The sequence below is a fragment of the Eucalyptus grandis genome, chromosome 5 (assembly GCF_016545825.1).
Source record: "Eucalyptus grandis isolate ANBG69807.140 chromosome 5, ASM1654582v1, whole genome shotgun sequence".
Taxonomy (NCBI): domain Eukaryota; kingdom Viridiplantae; phylum Streptophyta; class Magnoliopsida; order Myrtales; family Myrtaceae; genus Eucalyptus; species Eucalyptus grandis.
In genome coordinates, this window is record NC_052616.1 from 41,211,827 (window position 1) to 41,217,826 (window position 6,000).

Genomic DNA, 6,000 nt, shown 5'->3' on the forward strand with positions numbered 1-6,000 from the left:
TCAAGAGCGATATTGCTATATCTATCTAAAAAAAAAAAAAAAAAAAACTTTTTTTTTCCCAAAATTTGAACCGTTAGAAAACGGGCAAACAATGCCTATATATGTTATTACTTAACTCTCAGCTTCACGAAGTCATCTCCTTACATGAACAAGGCAAGATGTGGATGGAATCACAGCAAATAGTTAACCCAGAGAAAGTAAGACAAGAAAGAAGAAAGCAAATGCCAGGATTTAGACCCTTGATATGTCCTGTAATACCAGGTTACACAAACCATTCTTTCGTCAAAAACTTAGAATTTTAGGAAACAGTTAAGAGCAGGACAAAAATGTGCTCAGAGCGTGTTACTCAAAATCTCCAGCACAAAAACCGTACAACTGCACATGAAGTCGTGCTACAAGGAAAAATGCCGCTGCTATACCAGTCTCAGCAGTTATAAGCCACCTCTTCGCATGGAGCTCCCTGTTGAGACATTTACAGTAACTAAATGGAAACATCAACAAATGTTCTTCACATAGAATGTTCATTGAACCATGGGGACTATTCGGGTGTGTGTATAATTGTAATTTGCAGAAAAATTGTTTATCAGATCTCCTTTGGTATCATTTTCCCCTTTCAAGAAAGGAGTATGTTTTATGCAACAGATAGTGTTGCCCTAGCTAACATATTCCTTATCCTGAAAGAATTCTCGTACTAGAGGTTCCTTACTCTTTTGCACACGTGAACAGTTGAGATATAAAACATTATTCGCTTATTTTGATGCAGAAGACAAAGGCTTTCATTATCCTATCAGTTTTCACATGAAGAGATTGATAATATACAGAATATAACTTTGCATTTCTCGCTTGAAGCTTAAAATTCAATGCTAAATAATTGTGCAATCAACTAAGGGTCTCACAAATTACAAATGTCCTTGTCGAATCTAATTTTTTCCCGGTTAGCGATTACTTTGAAAAAAATGAACATGATTCGCCGAACCCTGACTTTCACGGATAAAGCCTTTATGGACGCTAGGATTTTATTAGATTTTTGAGTAGTACAATCCATATCGGTAGTACATTCATTTTAACAGTACATTCATGGCTACAGCACCTTACCGGTAGTACATTCATTTTAACAGTACATTCATGGTTACAGCACCTTACCGTGGCTTCTACTCAGAAATTCTTTTTTTAGAGGTGTCAGTTCTAAATAAGTTGCTGGACATCACGAAGCAACTGCGATGCAGTACAGTTTCAAGACAGCTAGGAGTGTAGTAAACAAACTCACATTCTTCTTGGTCTAATAAAGATGATTTAGTTGCCTGGATATTAGAATTCTTGAGCATCATAATAAGGAAGTAGAAGAGGATATCGCAATGAATCATAGCAACCTTAATAATGCCTGACATGATGATGGTGCCCTGAAAGTGTATGGACTCTTATCACGTTCATGTTGCACTTTAGGGTTATTAACTTCTAGCCAAATTGCAACACTTTATTCTAAAGTGGAAGTGTAGCAAAATCTCTGATCTAGCTTTGCATCACGCCTTATTCAAACTTTGCGTACACTGAAAGGAACATTCTAATTGGCTCAATACATTGGCACATCAATACATTGCTGATATCAACATCCTTCTGGATCCTCATCCATTTTGCAGTTCATTCTCAACATTTTAGAAGTAAAGTCGGGAAACAGCGTGGATCATTTTCTGACGATAACAATGAAGGAAGGTTATATGATAAGTTGGCCTTGTGCACGAAATGTGCACACATGTTTCACAGATGAAGCAAGCTCTCGATCTAATCATACACCAAAATAACTGAAAAAGATGCTGTTATAACCTCATATGTGCCACCTTAATAAATTGGCTGATCACTATATGAGGTAAACAAATCGTAAGTTATGCGTTGCTGGAGGTGAAAGCATTTCTCTGTGTCCGAGACGGTTTTAACTCATTTGTCGAGGCAGATGGTGTGATCGAAACTGATTGATCTGCACTAAGTTAAGCCAGTAAATAGAAGAGTTAACAATGCAATTCATAAAGGCTTTAGAAAATAAAACCAAGTATCGATGCAGACTCTGCATACAAACCAGCAACTCCATCGGATTACGGTGGATCATGCGGCAAGTCAGAGCGCTTACTTCTGCTATTGGACATGCGTTAAGGGAACCACATCTTCTTTTTCCTCTCCTATAAAATATTAACCTTACGGGCCCTCGCTTTGCAGAAACTCGACAAAGTTTTATTTTTCAGAAATAATTAAGTTTATATTGGATGTTAGTAACAAATGAGTGAGATATGATAGTCACACAGTCACATAAATAAGGAAAGCAAACGTTGTTATCAAGTGCATATCTACTTAATGGAGACAAGGAAGTTGAAACTTCAGGGACACAATTACCTTCATTTATTGCAATTTGCAAATAAATCATAGGTGCAACACTCCCGCAGAAATTACCAAAATTGTAAACATGATTACAATTTATCAAAAGGGCATTGGTAAATATGGAAAAAATGTTGGGGTCCGAATTATCGACCTGTAACACGCAGTGACAGGTTTTGTTTAGATATTGTCATGTTAGGTCATTTCTCTTAGCATATCAACATACTTTGAATTTGAGTTTTTTATGTAATGTCACATGTGAGTATTGCTATGATTTGTCATTCTCGGAGTCACGTTTGAATTTCAATTTTTTATGTTGCACCGAAACTACACTTCGTCCTATTGACATCTCATTTTCATTATTCTTTTACACACAAATCTCATCATGCCATTGTTTACTGAAACTATGTTGTTAATCGATAATCACACCGACTTTGTTTTAGCAACTTTTCAAATTTTCAAACAAGATACCACGCATAGTTAGGAATAATTGATCAATGAATTAGGAATTAACCAAAAATAAGGTTGCAATACTGAATGGACATTGTGGGATGCTAATTCATCCCACGAGAAACTGAATCCTTGACCTAGGATATTGTGGTTTCTTTTGACTAGTTTACTTTACAGGTGCACTTAGGTACCGGACTACCCAAACAATATCCTATGCTTTAGGTGTCCAATCAACCTAGGTATTTCAAAATCGGTTGGTGACGACTCTAGTTTGATTTATATGGTTTTTTAAATCATAAATGCACTCAATAGACAACCCAAACGTAGGATTTGGGGAGATCATAGGAACCAGGCACCGCAAGCTGGCGACCCCGGTTTGTAACGTTGGAAAAGGTAGAATGGAAGCAAGATTTAAGTTAGACCAATACAGCGCAAAGAAAAAAGGAAGGTTGTTGGTAGTGTTTTGGCAAGATTTACACCTGTTTCGTTAAAGGCAACGTATTAAATTAGATTCAATGAGGGTTTAGATTGAAGAGGACAACCCTTTTGTATCAGTTAGATATGTTGATGGTAGTACTTAAAGTTGAAAATTTCTCTCATTATTTTTTTTTTTCAAAAGGTGAAATTAGGATCTTGCTCACATAAAAAATGTTACTTGCAAATTTCGAAGACCAAGTGCTGGTCATTTAAGAAGCTCGATTCCCAAATTGAGCAAAGTAACAATTTTGTTGAACAGAAAAAACTGTTAAACGAAATGAAGATGCAGTACGATCAAGGGCATTGAAAATTCGAATCTTATTTTTTCATAAATTCTCATATTAATAAAGTTGCACCGAGATAAATTGCACTGAAATGAAAAGAGTATTTACGTACGTGCATGAATGAACCCCATGACCTGATAAACAACATGTATGGTTAGCATGCTAAGACTAGCTAAGAGGAGTTACGTACCATGATTATGACTGTGGAAGCTGAGAGTTCCTCCGTGAATTGATGGCATGAACTCGAACAGCAATTCGGATAAAAACCAGAATGATCTGTGTGAACAGAATGAGAATTGAGAAAAGAAAAAAAAAAGAAAAAGAGAACCCCATCTGCATATATGCAGAAGAATTGAAGGGCAAATCTCCTTTGGCAGAAATCACACTCGTAGATCGCATCCTATTTTTCCTGGAAACAAGTTTCCCGGGAAAGTTTCACTGCGAATGGTTTTCCGCCAGGAGGCTTGCCCTGCAATGCGACTACATAACCAATTGATTCGTTGCTGAAGAGCTAGGGCTTCAGAGAGGCCAATATATATGCAAAATCTCGAAGAAGCATATTCAATGGAACAATGCCCTTACCCGTGTCACTGACGGCTCTCTTCATATCTCTCTGTCACTTTATTCCAGATTTACCATATCTTCACTTTGGCCTAAGAATTTGCTTAAAGTTTACTAATTACCTTCTTGAAATGTACCTTGAGGAAGATGAATGTTGCTAGACAGTTGTGAGCCTTTTTCTAAAGTTTAGTGTCATTTTTCTCAAAAGGGATAATGACACAAATAGTGTATGAATATGACTCAATGTCTAATATGATCCTTAAATTTTTAATTTGTTCAATGTGATCCTTGAATTTTAGCTCAATGTGCAATGTGGTCCTTAAACTTTCAATTTGTTCAATAAAGAAAGTTTTGTCTTTTGATTGGGGGGGAGGAATTTTTTTTTTAAAGAAGAAAAATCTGACCAAATGTTGATCCTACCTCCTCTACGTTTTTGTCCCATTTGCTAAATCTTGAAGAAATCCCAAAGGACTAGCTTATTGGGGGTTTATAGCTTAGTTGATAGAGCTTTGCTCTTACAATTGGGTCGTTGCAATTATCGGTTGGATGCCTAATTGTCTAGGCAGTAATGATAGTATCTTGTACCTAAATCGGTGGCTTATCTTTTCTAAGTAATGATTATTTGTGTGATAGCATCTACTGTACCAAGGTGGTTCCCTAGACTATGAGTACATGTTTAACTTAGTCTCTAAATTATATGAAAATATTTAATGTTGTTCATGGACTAAGTTGAACATGTATCAAAAGTTCATGAATCACGTTAAACAAATTGAAAGTTTGGGATCATATTGCATATTAAGCTAAAATTTAGGGACCGCTTGAACTAAAGTTCAGAGACTATTAGTATCATTTTCCCTTTTCAAAACCCTAGAATATTCTTCATTATTTATTTATTTATTTATTTTGTTGCTTTTCTTTAATATTTGAAGGGAAAAAAGGAGGTTTTGAATTGCTAGGAATACGTAACTCAGGCATTTTCATCATCACAAGAATACCACAGGGAGGGCAAGCAATTGATATTTGCTCGTTTTATTTATTTATAAATATCGTCTTTGCACATGGTTAAATCTTAAAAATGCATCTCACAATAATATAAAAGTTGTTTTCATTTTCGATTTTCCTCTTTTTTCTCTTAGTTGTGCATGAAATAAATGTTGTAGTAATACCTTCTATATACGTATAACAAGATCAATTCGTATATATGTGTATCATCCGACGATGTATGCAGGATCAATCTAATCATAAATGCTATAGATGCAAATATAAGGTTGTATAAGGTGGAGTGACATAGCAGAGATTTAGTGAAAGACTAGATTTGAACCATTTAGTTAATGCATGCTTGCAATTAGTTCCATCACTTCATAGATAATTTTGTATGGCCAAATTAAAAGTTTACTTTTCCTTGTCCTTTGATCCCCTTCCTTTGACTAAATAATTGCCACATTGTTTAGTAAGATACCGAAAAAACATATAGTGATGGAAGAAATAAAAACAAAAAGTAAAAGCCGGAAATTTGAAAAATAACCAAATGCATGAATGCTTGGGATGGGAGTACGGAAACGGGAAAAAAGGACAGCATAACTTTTGGCAGATGCCATGAAATGGAAGATCCGGAGCATGTTCCATTGTCCAAATTGACATCCCTTTCATGCCTATATCAAAACGTGCTGGGCACAGCGGGCGGTCGCTGAAAAAGTGTTCAGATTCGCTTCTAGCCACTTGAAAGGAAAAGGGACCAACTCGATTATGAGGAAACTCGTAGCTGCATCTGTGGTTAGCCAACTCAACAAGAGTCGACCATATTCATTTTCAACTCGTTTAATTTACTACGAACGGAGAGGAAAGAGAGAGAGGCGGAGAGAGG

General features: G+C 36.1%; 1 long non-coding RNA gene across 1 annotated transcript; it reads right to left on the minus strand.

The window, feature by feature from the left end:
• Positions 1 to 1,578: 1,578 nt before the first annotated feature.
• Positions 1,579 to 4,062, minus strand: LOC120293110. Its single transcript, XR_005550777.1, has 2 exons — positions 3,766 to 4,062; positions 1,579 to 1,972 (listed from the first exon to the last, which is right to left on the minus strand). It is a non-coding gene; the product is annotated as an uncharacterized LOC120293110 (long non-coding RNA).
• Positions 4,063 to 6,000: the final 1,938 nt, after the last annotated feature.